This window comes from Leopardus geoffroyi, chromosome C1, assembly GCF_018350155.1.
Source record: "Leopardus geoffroyi isolate Oge1 chromosome C1, O.geoffroyi_Oge1_pat1.0, whole genome shotgun sequence".
Taxonomy (NCBI): Eukaryota; Metazoa; Chordata; class Mammalia; order Carnivora; family Felidae; genus Leopardus; species Leopardus geoffroyi.
This window is the reverse complement of record NC_059328.1, coordinates 37568643-37582179: the sequence shown is the minus strand read 5'-3', so window position 1 is coordinate 37582179 and position 13537 is coordinate 37568643. Positions and strand designations below refer to the sequence as shown.

At 50.7% G+C, this 13537-nt stretch overlaps 1 long non-coding RNA gene across 1 annotated transcript; it reads left to right on the top strand.

Annotated features, from left to right (window-relative positions):
• The first annotated feature begins 661 nt into the window (after positions 1-661).
• LOC123597844 lies at positions 662-10131 on the top strand. The gene is made up of 5 exons (XR_006712276.1): positions 662-1024; positions 2812-2878; positions 7120-7227; positions 8737-8825; positions 9698-10131. It is a non-coding gene; the product is annotated as an uncharacterized LOC123597844 (long non-coding RNA).
• Positions 10132-13537: the final 3406 nt, after the last annotated feature.

Here is a 13537-nt window from a genome sequence, read left to right as displayed (position 1 = left end):
GCCAGCCTGAGCTATCACCAGACCTGGAATATTCCTCAAATACCCCCAAAGACCACTCCAGGGTCATATATTCCTGAAGCCCTCATCACAGCATCCACAGATCCCATAGTCCAGAGGCTGCAGAAAGGGCTCAGGAACCAAAGGAACTCTAGGAGACACCCGCCTGCACCCCCACCACTAAGGGATCCTGAGGGCTGCTGAAGGGCCTCCTCCCTCTTACCCCCAAGACTAGAACTGCCCAGGATACTGCTCCTTCCTCAGAGCCTGGGCCAGATACCTCCAATCTGGCTGAGGGTATATTGGGCCCCCATTCTGGTGTGACCTTTTCTAGCCAGGCTGCTTCTGAACTAGTTAATGAAAGCAGCAGCCCCACCCTTACCGACAGGGCCTGATCCCTGTGGGGTGCCCTCTGGGCTGAGGGGCCTGAACCAGGCTCAGGAAAGGAAATAAGGTCAGCCCTGACTGTGGGGAGAGCACCAGAGAACAACCCAAGCAGAGGATGCCCCTCTTTGTGGCTCTTCATGCTTCAAGCACTTCTATTCAGCAAATCCTAAGGACCTGTGTCCAGGCTGCCTCAGGTGCTGTGTCAGTGATAAGTCAGACTGTTCTCTGCCTTCATGGTGCTCAGGAGGGGGCAGCCACACAGACACTTCCTGTACACGGTGGGCAGTGTGTGATGCAGGCAAAGAAGGGACTGAAGGGGCACAGAAGAGGGACCTCACCCAGCTTGGCAAAGTTGGGAAGGCTTCCTGGAGGGGGTAAAGCAGCAGTGGGCCAGATTGGCAGGCCCCAGGCTGGATTGAGGCTCATTCTCTGCCTTCATTCTCTCTGTCACTTTGCACTTAACCTTGACTTTTTATGTTTCCATCTCCCACATTAGACTGTACCTATTGAGGACAGGTGCACATCTTACTTATATTGGGATCCCAGACACTCAGTTCAGGGCCTGGCATAAGCCGATGGTCTATAAATACGTATCACACGGCTGGAAGGATGGCTGGATGCCAGAACAAGAAAACTCAAGGTGAGGAGCTGAAGGCAAGAGGATATATATGGTCCATTCTGGGAAGTCCAAGACTTGCAGTGTTTTTCTACTAAGAATTACATGAGCGAATATATGTAAAGTTCTTAGGACATTGCCTAGCACACATCAATGCTGTGTGTCAGCTGTTGTTTGCTGTCACTCTTATTGTTGTTGTTACTATGATTGTTCACTGTGGCTAGTAGAGAGTGCCAAGGGACTGAGACAGAGAAGGTAGACGGGGTCAGATTGTAGATGAATTTATTTGCCAGGCTAGGTGCTCAGATCTTTTCAGACAACAGGTGGCCCTTGGAAGTTTTTCAGCGGGGGAGTGGCATGGTCACAACCCTTGTGGAGATCAGTGTGGCCACAGAGAGACTAGAGGGGCAAGAGGCTGGAGGCTGAGACCAGATGGGAGGCTGAGCAGACAGTAAGGTGTGAACCAAGGCTCTGGCTCTGGAGGAGCATCAGACCCCTTGTTGCCATTCACTCCAGACCAGGTCAGAGAGGGACCCTCCACCGTCCATCTCAGAGAGTGGCTTAAACATCCATGCCACACAGTCCAGGAATTGGCCATCATCCCGTCCATCACCACGTGCCCCTTTCTCTCCTTCTCTGACCACCTCCAGTCACCCAGACCTGTCAGCTCTCAGAAATTGCCCTCAAATCTGTCCTCTGCTCTTGTCTCTCTGTCCCGATCCTTGTTGAGGCCAATACCAGCTCTCACAGTGCCCAGGGCAGTAGCCTCCTGACTGCTCTCCCGACCTCCTCCTCCGATTCCGCCTCTAGTTAGTAGCTAGAGCGACACGGCCTCTGCAGGCAGCCCTTCTTGAGCACCTTCAGGGGCTCCCGTCACTCACTCCCGTTGAGACTCAGAGCACAATGTTAACCGTGGCCTGACCTGCGGCCCCACCGCCTGGCCAGGTCCCTGTGCCCGCTTGCCCTCGGTGCACACACATTCTGTACAGAGCCACTGTCACCGAGCACCAGGTCCTCTCCTACTCTGAGGTTTTGGGAAGTGCAATGAGCACAGCCTACTTTGCCACTTTTAGGTAAAAATACAGTCTCATTTATTTTTCCAACCAGTCCCTCCATCTCCTAAGACCTTTATTAACATCTTTCCCTCTGAGAGACTCCCCACCCCCCTCCGCACCTGCCTGGCGTATTCTTCCTTGTCCTTTGAGTACCACTCGTATTAGGCACTTTCCGCTAGAACACATTTCCCAACTCCCCCCTCCACTCCCTTCCCCAGGGAGAGGGCCGGCTGGCGCCCCCAGAGAGACTTGAGTACACGCTGTGTGTCTGCCTCCCTCTGTGCCCAGTTCCTCCTCGGACCCTATGCCAGGCTGCAGGCGGCACAGCTCAGTGAGCCTTGTTGAGTGACTACTACCTAGGTGAATGAATGAGTGAATGAATGAATGAATCATGAATGAGCAAATCAACAAATGAGTGCACGTGTCTGGAAAGGCAAAAGTTCCCCGAGCCTGGTTGCCAGCTGGGAATCCGCCTCCTGCCTTCACTGTCTCTCTGCTCAGCTCCGCAGCCCTGGGCCGAGACCCCCCACGCTGTCCCTGCCTCTGCAGGGTCCAGACCCGGTTCAGGCTCAGACTCAGACAATGTTGGCTCAGCCCTGAGGGTGTAATTCCAGCCGCTCCTAAACCACACCCCCGGCATCTGAAGTATGTTTCCTGTCATTTCGGGCTGTCAGCGTTGTGTGTTCTGCCATCTACCTCGTCCCCCCACCCTAGGCAATCTCAGGGCTCACCGGCCTCCCTGCTTCTCGTTTCCAGGGAAGCTGAGGGGGACTGGTGCTATCAGCCAGACTGACTGAGCCAAAGGAACCCAGGCCGGAGAAGAGTGAGTTTGAATCCACCACTAATTGCCGTGTGACCCTGAGCAAGAGCTATAACTGCTGTGGCCCCTGCCAGACGCATAAGCCCCTGGTGCCTGAAGAACTCTGTGATGGTCCAGGCCAGTGTTCCCAGCCTGTGGGCCCCTTAGCTCAAGTAAGGCATCTGGAAACCACATGGCACCCGGTGCTGTCTGTAAGGAGGATAGACGGTGTGTCTTACACACAAGTATGAAGGCTTTTCGAATGGACACGGATGCTGCTGTGACAGACAAGTACCCGCATTGTAAAGCTTTCCGGAGCGCCTGGGTGACTCAGTTGGTTGAGCGTCTGACTTGGGCTAAGGTCATGATGTCACAACTCAGCTCATGAGTTCGAGCCCTGCATCTGGCTCTGTGCTGATAGCCCAGCCTGCTCTGGATTCTGTGTCTCCGTCTCTCTCTCCGCCCCTCCCCTGCTTGCACTCTGTCTGTCTCTGTCTGTAAAAAAATAAATAAACATTAAGAAAAAATTTTAAAATAAAGCTTTGCATCAGTGGACACTAAAAGCACAACTGCTATTATATGGAGTCACTGAGGGGTCGTTTTATTTTTTTATTTTTATTTTTTTTAAAGTAATTTTTTTTTTCAACGTTTATTTATTTTTGGGACAGAGAGAGACAGAGCATGAACGGGGGAGGGGCAGAGAGAGAGGGAGACACAGAATCGGAAGCAGGCTCCAGGCTCTGAGCCATCAGCCCAGAGCCCGACGCGGGGCTCGAACTCACAGACCGCGAGATCGTGACCTGAGCTGAAGTCGGACGCTTAACCGACTGCGCCACCCAGGCGCCCCTGAGGGGTAGTTTTAAAGCCCACTCTTTTTTAAAAACTTTTTTTTAATGTTTATTTATTTTTGAGAGAGAAAGAGACAGGGAGTATGAGTGGGGAAGGGGCAGAGAGAGAGGGAGACACAGAATCCAAAGCAGGCTCCAGGCTCTGAGCTGTCAGCACAGAGCCCAACGTGGGGCTTGAACTCACAAACCGTGAGATCGTGACCTGGGCCGAGGACGGACATTTAACTGACTGAGCCACCCAGGCTCCCCTAAACCCCACTCTTAAGCTACTGCTTTAGTCTGATACGCCTTCTTTACGGTTTTGGATATTGAGGTCCAGACAGGAGAGAGATGCACCCAAAGTCCCAAAATAAGTCAGCGCAAAGCCAAAAATGAAGCCTAGAACTCTGACCACCCCCCAGCCCTAGCTCCTCTCCTCTGCACTTATTCAACAGTATTTATTAAGTACCTGCCTTGCAACAGACTCTACGCCAGGCACTAGGGAGCCAGTGATGAAGACCATGTGTGCCACCCGCAGGGGCTGACATTTTCTGGGAGGTAGGTGGGCGTTATGCAGGGAAAGGAGACACTGAACAAAGATTTTATCCTAACTTCCTTTTTTTCACGTTTGTTTATTTATTTCGAGAGAGAGCACAAGCAGGGGAGGGTCAGAGAGAGAGAGAGAGAGAGAGAGAGAGAGAGAGAGTCCCAAGCAGGCTCCACTCTGTCAGTGTGGAGCCCAATGCAGAGCTCAGTCTTGGTGAACCGTGAGATCATGACCTGAGCTGAAATCAAGAGTTGGACGCTTAACCAACTGAGCCACCCAGGCGCCCTTATCCTAACTTTCTACAGAAGCCATTGAAAAACTAGAGTCAGGAAGTGGTATGATAAGATCCCTGTTGTATAATAACCAGTACCTTTGTAATGCAGATGATGGACTGGAAGTGTTTTATCATTTAGGATGTTTTTGGCTTCATGTAACAGAAAACATCAACTCAAAATGATTTAGGCTGGAAGGAAATATATCTATATATTTTTTCCCTAACAGGAAGGTCAGAGGCAGGCTGCAGTTAGGGCTCTGGCTCCCCTTTTCTGTAATTTTCTTGGCTCTGCTGTCCCTCATGGGTTGGCTTCATCTTCAGCCTGGCGACAGGGCAATTACAACACCCAAACTACAACACTGAGTTCCAAGTATCCAGAAGAAGAGAGGTTGTCTCACCACCCAGGCTGTGTCTCCTCAGCTCTCATTGGCCAGAATTGGATCACCTCCCATTCCTAAACAATCTCTGGCAAGGAAAAATAAATTACAGGTTTGATCAAGACTAATCAGACCTTACCCCCTCCCAGAACTGAGGATGGGTCGCTTGCCCACAAAACGGGCTGCTGCATGAGAGTAGATACGGAAAAACCGGGTTCCCTCAGGAAGGAGGAATTGGAGCCCTCAACAATGTCTGTTACAAGGGGAGAAGAGAGAAGAAGGGAAGCCCAGACTGGAGTCAATTGAACAGGGGAGCTCCTGTAAGGCACTCACCCCCTGCCTTGCATAAACCTCCCATGTGTCTCTGCCTCCCCACTTGGCTCTCAGCTCCTGAAGGGCAAAGCTTGGGACTCATACTCTTGTGGATCCAGTGCCAGAGTCACCAAAGAGGGAGAGGAGTGTTAGAAAAGGCAGTGTATTTCCGCAGTAGGAAGCATGGGCTCCCATCTGAGAAGTGTCCCAAGCACGGAGCAGGGACTGACACCCTGTGAAACATCATCTGGCTGGGTGCCCTGGGACAATCATCTGGACCTCCTGAAGTCTCAGTTTCTCCTTCTTCAGGATGTTCTCATTCTTTAGCAACACCCACCTCCCCCCAAAAAATATTCAATCCCTATCACTCTGGATGATCCTCAGGTTGGGGGATGAATGGGGAGGAGGAAGAAGAGGGGCAAGAGGGCAACTTGGGCAGATGGAAGGACAAGTCAGCTCCAGACAGCCTATGAGATTAGGTGCATCTCATCCCAACACTGCTTTCGATGACGTGTTGGCAGTTTGACAATGGTCACAGTGGGAGGTTTTACACCATGGAAATGGGCCAGTGCTACCAATCAGAACCTACTGCCACCTCCCTCCCCCAGAAAGCCAGCTGTTAAACATTCACTTGACAAGTCTCCAATGATTAGAATGATAAAGCTCAGATGAGACAGAGCCCCTTTTTTGTGGCTGTCAGAAGACTCCATCTCTCTCTGCCCCCTCCCCCCCCAAAATAAGTAAAATTAAAAATTTTGTAAAAAAAAAAAAAAAAGTGGGGATGGCACCTGGGTGGCTCAGTCGGTTAAGCGTCCAACTCTGGCTCAGGTCACAATCTCTCGGTTTGTGAGTTCGAGCCCCACGTCGGGCTCTGTGCTGACAGCTCGGAGCCTGGAGCCTGCGTCAGATTCTGTGTCTCCCTCTCTCTGTCCCTGCCCCGCTCATGCTTTCTCTCCCGCTCTCTTTCTCAAAAATAAATAAACATTAAAAAAATTTTTAAAAAGAAGAAGAAGACGACCCCAGGGAGGGAGGGCCTAGAGTGTAGAGCTCTAGGGAGAGGAGGAGCAAGCATTTACCTGTTCTTTCTATGCAGCCACTTGGCTCACCATGGAGCCCCGTGTCTGTGCCCAGCACAAGGCCAGAGCCTTACAGAACACCTCTAGCACAGCAGTTCTGTGCATTGGGCCAACCCTGCACACTTTCTCCTGAGCTGTAGTGCTATAGTTCATACTGTTTGACTCAGTGATTCCCCTGCTAGGAGTTCATCCAGAGGAATGTGCTGCACCATGCATGCTCAAGGGTGCTCATGACTGTCATTTGCAATACGGGAAATTGAACCTGATGTTCTACGGTAAAAAGTAGGGTCCATTCCCTGAAACATTAGGCAAACATTGAAAGACCAATTTTGAGGAATTTTTAGTGACCTGAAGAAGCGTTCATGGTATGTGTTAAATACATGAAATAGGGTATGGGGTGCCTGGGTGGCTCAGTCGGTTGAGCATCCGAGACCCCCGCATCAGGCTCTGTGCTGAGCGTGGAGCCTGCTTAAGATTGCCTCTCTCTCCCTCTGACCTTCCCCGCCCACCCCCCGCTCATGCTTTCTCTCTCTCTCTCTAAAAAAACAAAAGCAAAACAACAACGACGACAAACCAGGGTACAGAAGTTACATGGCATGGTTCCAATGTGTATGTATATACACACATAGAAAAGGAACAGGAAGAAAATACACCAAAATATCAACAATTTTATCTTTAGGTGATGAGTCTCAGGTGGTTCTTCCTTTTTTCTTTTTGAGAATTAGAAGTATGCTCATTATTCACTGAATTGTGTTTTTGAGACGGTCACTTGGCTGCGTGTGTGTGTGTGTGTGTGTGTGTGTGAATACTGCAATAAAAATCCTTTTAATTTATCCATATTTAATACACCAGAAACCAATAGCAGTGGCTGCCTCAGTGGAAGAAAACGGTGTAGTTATGGAGCAGGAGTGAGAGGGAGACTAACTCTGTGCCATTTGCATCTTTTGAACTTGGAATCACGTGAGTGTATCATCTGCTCAAATGGGTTGATTAAATTTAAAAAAAATAGACAATAAGCATGCATGAGTTATTTAACCAGCAGCCATCCCCAGTTCACAGATGACGGAAGGGAGGCTCACAGAGGGGGAGGGAACTCCCCGGGGTCACTCAGCCGGAAGACAGGTCCAAGCTTCGGTGCTGTCCGGTGGTAGCCATCCCTGAGTGTGCTTGGAGATTTGAGTCTTCTAATTATTGCTTCCCTACGGATTATTACCATTTGATAGATGCAGAAACTGAACACAGTCAAGTTCAGAACCCCTCGCCTCACCCCAAATCGCCTAGAGCCCTGGCTCCAGGCTTCCCACCTGGCACCCTCCCCCACCGCCCCATCAGGCAGGTAGGCATAGTCTCCACAACAGTCGGTTAAGGCAAAGATCCTGTAGATTGCCCCTAGGAGACCCAGAGAGGGCGATCACTTACCCCAAGACCCTCAGCCAACTGTATGTCTCCCAGAGGACTAGAACCCAAGGAAGAGTCCAGAACCTCAGGCTGGGAGAAAGAAGCAGTCTCCCAGAGGCAAGAAGCAGCATCTGGAATAGTTTAAGCCTTTGGAGCAGGCGTGCAGTCATTAGTCGAACTTTGGCATGTTTGGGGGCAATAACTGCATATTTTCTCCAGGATGCATTGTGAACCGCCTTTGCTCAGAATGTAATGAGTATGTTTCCTAGGAGGGGGGGATGTTTGCGCTCCTCCCTGGCCCGCCTGGGCTGCTCTCCTGCCGTCTGCTTGGCGTGAGGCTCCCTGCCTTCCTATTTTTAGGTGGATCCAACAACAGCCTAGCATGGGCCGCTGGATGCAGCTGCGAGCATGGCTGTCCTGGCGGGACCAAGGTCCAGTGAGGCAGCCTACTGGAGAAAGGATCATTTGCTCCAGTGCTTTACTGTGGTCAAGAGTCACTTCTTCTCATCCCTGTTCAAAGACTCCGCCCCGGGGACTTTCCAAGTTTCAAAAATGGAGGCTTAGTTATTGTTTTTTCCCCCAGAAGTTGCATGGGTGGAAAATACAAATCCATTCATCGCTTGTGTCCCTTCCCTCCAGCCCCAGCCTGCTGCTTTCCCTCATTCCCCTTTGGGCCCTTACAGAGTTAGCTTCTTCTGCCTGGAATGCCCTTCCTCCTCTCTCTGCTCCCACCTCCATCTGGAAAACTCTGCTCATGCCACCTCCTCCAGGAAGCATTCCAAATGGACCTGTGACTTCTTCTCTGACTTCCCCACAATGCCCATGCTTCCCTCCATCACAGCCGTTACCATACTCAGTACTGAATGCTTGCTCAGCTCCCCCTAACTCTGTGAGTCTGGGGAACTGGCGGTGTGAATTATTCCTCTAGAGTGACTCCTAGCATCCAACATGGGGCCAGGGACAGAACAGTTGCAGCACGGATGCTGACTGACTGACATTACAGATGCTGACTGACTGACATTACATTACATTACATTACATTACATTACATTACATTACATTACATTACAGATAAGTAATGGATGAAATGAAGGAATTGATGAATGCAGTGGTAGAACATCCCAGATGAAGAGGCAGGCTGTGGCCCCAGCATCTTATAGGTAAGGCTTCTGAGGCTTGGACAGGGAGGGAGATGTATTATCAGGGGTCGTTGCTTGCAAGTAACAGAATACCAACTGAAACCAACTTTAGATAAATGAGGAGCATGTACCCTCTCATGAATTATGGTAAGGGTGAAACAGGATTTTGAGATGTTCGGAACCGAGAACTCAAACATCCTCTTCATACTGGCTTCCGTTTCGCAGACCACTTTCTCCATGAGTTTGGGGGCCTGGCTGTTGGCAGCTTTATGGTCCCGTCCTTAGAATTTTGCAAATGGGGACAGAAGAGCTGCAGTTGGAAAAGAGAGCCCCAGAGAAGCATTCCAAGGGATCCGATTTGGGACGTGCTGTCCCCTTGACAAATCACTGTTGGAGGGTGGCAGCTCCCAGCTAGAGAAGAAACAATTCTCCCAAACACATGGGGTATCACGGCCAGGACCACCAGGGGAAATCACTGTGAGCTTGGAGGCCACCCCAATTTATATCTACTAGAGGCACTAGCATTTCTGGAGCATCTCAGTACCAGCCTATGTTAGATAATCTCATGCGTACTGTCTTCCATTTACTCTGTGAGATGGATATTGTTGCTGCTGTTTTGCTCCCAGATGAAAAAGCAGAGGTTCGGAGAAAGTAAGTAATTGGCCCAAAGTCCCAGAGACTTAAGGAGCCCAACAGAACACTTAGCCCCACCCTTCCCCATGCACAGTGAAAACTACAGCCGAAGAGGGGAAGGACTTGCCTCAAGTCACAAAGGAGGTCAATAGAATAGTCTGGAATAGGAACTCACGAGCATTTAGTCACATTACATTACAGATAAGTAATAGACATCTTTGGGGTATTTTCCCTGCTCATGACAATTTTCCTTCTCTCAGAACAGCCCAGGGCCTGATGACTATGGGGAATGACTCCCAAAGGAGTAGCCTGGCAGCTACTGTGTGACCCCACTCCCCTTCCCAAAGCCAACTGGGCCAGTGTGGGACACCTGCTTCATTTGGGCCAATCACCTTCTCTTGGGAATTTGGAGATTCTTTTCACATGGCTGGACCTGTCAGGTGCTGTGAGCAGTCACGTTGCCGCCCCCGCCCATCCGATAGAAGGCAGAGAAGGCCAGTCTGGGAAGAGAACAGAACAGAGGCAGAGACAGAAGCAGGGAGATGCCACCCCTGGATTGCTAAGCCAGGTCAAGTCCTTTCCTGCATCAGGTTGCTTGAGATTCCAAGTTCCTTGCAATCAATTCCCCATCCTAGAGTCAAGTGGATTTCTTGTTGTAAAAATAGCATCCTAATATAGCATGTATCAAAGCGTTTACTGGAAAGGGGGTCATTGCATGAAGCTGCAGGGTTACCTCAGTCATTTTAAGTGGTCTGATGAGGAGGCCACTGTGGGCTGGAGTGGTCAGAGGGTGTCCCTGGAGCAAGCAGGACTCCTCTGTCCTTGAAGGATGAGAGTCGTGTAAGCAGGGAGAGAAGAGGTGGAGTGCTTCCCAGGGGGCACTCGAGGTGATAAAAGGGAGGCTGATTTGAAGGAATTGAGTGTGTGGCCAAGCAGGGAGATAAAGTAGTAAACAAGAAAGATGGTGGTCTTCTGCTCCCCAGGAACCATCCAAAGCCATCCAAGGTACTACTAGACAGGTGGAGAGAGGGATTGGGAAGCATTAAGCACTTCTAAGGGCTGGTTACAAACCAAATCATTGCAGTGAAAGCAGTTCTACCCCCCACCCCGGGCTGTATCTAGCATGACATCTGTCAGTTCACCATTTCCTGCCCTGCCCCTCACTCTCCCACCTCTGTGCCTCCATTTCTGTAGGTATAGTAGCCGAGAAGCCCTTTATCAAACCTCAGTGCACCTCCAAGTCCTCCTTATCCAAAGAGCTTTTCCTGTCACCATCCCCAAACCCCCAAAGTGAAATCCAGGCTCTCTTTCTATGGGTTCTCACTTGGACCCTCTACTGTGTAGTTTCTATTATACTGATCTGTGCAAGTATCTGCTGTCCCTACTAGAACGTGAACCCTGAGGCCAGGAACTCAGATCGGATTCATTGCTTCTCTATTGCCCAATGCTGGGGCTGGCTCACAATGGGAAGAATTTGCTAAACACCTCTACATATCCACTGTCCATACTAAGCACAGGAAGAAGTGATGTGTTGGCTGCCTCCTTACCAGCCTCCCTCCCCCACTTACTAATCAGGAGGGAGAGCAGAGTTTGAGGGGGTAGAGAGTCTGTCCTCACACAGGGAGTTGAGGAGTTGGGAGCTGTGTATGGATAGCACTGTACTGCACAGGTATGTGCGTGCACGGGTATGTGCGTGCACGGGTATGTGCGTGCACGGGTATGTGCCGGGAGCTCTCTAGGTTGTGAGTCGAGGAGGGCTCCCCCAAGAGCAAAGCAGTTGGCAGCTTTACAGGCCCAGCTGTGTCGGCCACCCCTGACCCCTACTCTTCATTCTAGTCACATGGTCCTATGGGCCAACAGGCATCAGGCCCGGAGTCTGATGGGCTATATAGTCAATAGCTCCAAAGCCAACCCAGTTTGGCCTGGAGCCCAGGAGGGCCTGGGGCACAGTAGAGATCAGTCAAATCTTCTGTCAAACGATGCTCCGCAAAGATCTGGCTGATCTCTGTTAATCTGTAGTTTTACATCCAGGCTGATACACCCCAAGGCTCACGAGGGGCCGGGAGCGAGATTGGCAGGGCAGATGAAGAGACTGGCTGTTAAAGGCTTGGCAAAGAGGAAAGGAGCAGGACGTAAGCGAGCACTCTGTACCTGCAGGTTCCGGCTCTGACACATATTTCATCTGTTCCTCGCGACAAGCCCGGGAGCTATTACCCCTTCTCCGTGGCAAGTATCCGGGCACTGAAGCTGCTTGCCCCAGGGTGAAGGGCTGGGGCACGGCCCAGGGGGGACATGAATTCAGCTGGCAGATGCCACCCTGTCATCATGGAGTCCCATTGCTGTTAGAGGGTGTAGAAGCAGCACCCTTTCCTCCCAAAGCTTCATGGCCTTAAACCCTCAGCCCCCTTCGCGTTTGACTCTCTCGCAAACAGCTCTCCAGACGTCCGTAGCCTGGCCCCGCTGGGCCACAGTCAGATTACCCTCGTCACAGCTGCCCCTTTCTTTCCAGCATCGAGTCCTGTGGGTGACGGTGTTCCTGATGTCTGCCTCTGCCATTGGGCTATAAGTTTCACGAGGGGAGGGGCTTTCTCTTTGTCACCGCTCTATCCCCATTTGTTACTCACTCAACAAGAATCTATTGAGCACCATTCTGTGACAGCCATTGTGCTAGGTGTTTGGGATTCAATAGTGAAAAAAAAAAAAAAGATAAAGTTCCCTGCCTTTTGGAACTTCCCTCCAAGCATAGACAATCAGCAAATCTTATAGTGTATTACGTCTTAGAAGGTATTAAGCATGATGGACAGAAATAAAATAGCGGGGGTAATAGAAAGAGTAGGGGTGCAATTTTATGTAAGGAGGGGAGGAAGGGCCTGGAAGGAGGTAAGGACAGAGCCCTTTGAATATATGAGGGAAGGGCATTCCGGACAGTGGGAACAGCAAGTTACCAAAGTGCTGAGGTGCGGTCGGGTGGGGTCCCTGGCATTTTCCAGGAACAACAGCAAGGCTGGAGCAAAGTGGCCAAGGGCAGGGCATGAGAGCAGTGCAGATACCATAAAGTCTTTCCCTTCCCTTTGAGTTGGGAAGCCACTGGAGAGTGACAGACAAGTCAGTTGATCTGACTTAGGTTTTAAAAGGACAACTGTGGGGGCGCCTGGGTGGCTCAGTCGATTAAGCATCCGACTCTTGATTACATCTCAGGTCATGATCTTGTGGTTTGTGAGTTCAGGCCCTACATTGGGCTCTTTGCTGACAGTGGGGAGCCTGCCTGGGATTCTCTCTCTCTCTTGCCCTCCCTCTAAAAATAAATAAATAAACATTAAAAAATATATTTAAAGGGACCACTCTGGCTACCTTGGTAAGAACTGATAGTTTCAAGGCCCCTCAGGGATCAAATAGGTATTTTTGATTGAGCAGAGAGTGAGAAGGAAGAAAGAAAGAATTGCTATCAAAGGAAGAAGCTGGAGAGGCAAACCCAGAGGACGCTTCTAACCTTGACGCTCAGTGCTTCTGAGCCCAGTTATAAAAACGTGAAAGGGAACAAATATCCACTTAGCAGAGTGTGAACCTTCCTTCTGGCAGGGTATCTTAGTAAATGTCCCAGGAGGTCATAAGAATGCCTTGTCACGGGAGATATGCAAGTCGGGCCCGGTGGCCTCAGGAGAACTAGAAGCTGTGGCTTTCATGGGTGAGGGACAGCCTATGTGTCCCTCGGCTCCTGTCCTCTAGCTCTAGCTGCAAGTGGGTGCAGCAAGGGTCCTGTCTCCTCCTCCAGGACCTTCATCTGACCCTCGGGGCTGTCGAGCCTTCCGGGTACATGTGGTTCCTGCCTTGGGTGGTACTAGTGACAGCTGAGGCTGCAGGAGACACTGGCAGCAGAGCGTTTGGAGTGACGTTTGGCTGGGACCAGGAGGCTGTCCAGAGTGGCAGGCTCTCTACGGGCAGAGTCCTGGATTCCCAGCGAGCTGAGGCCAAGGCAGGCCAGGAATTCCTTGCCTTAATTTTTGCCTCTAATTCCTCCCAGAAATGAGGCGTGTCAGTCTTTAAATTCTCGGGTTTTTATGAGGCGATTATGGTGATTACTATAAATCTCCCGTGTGTTG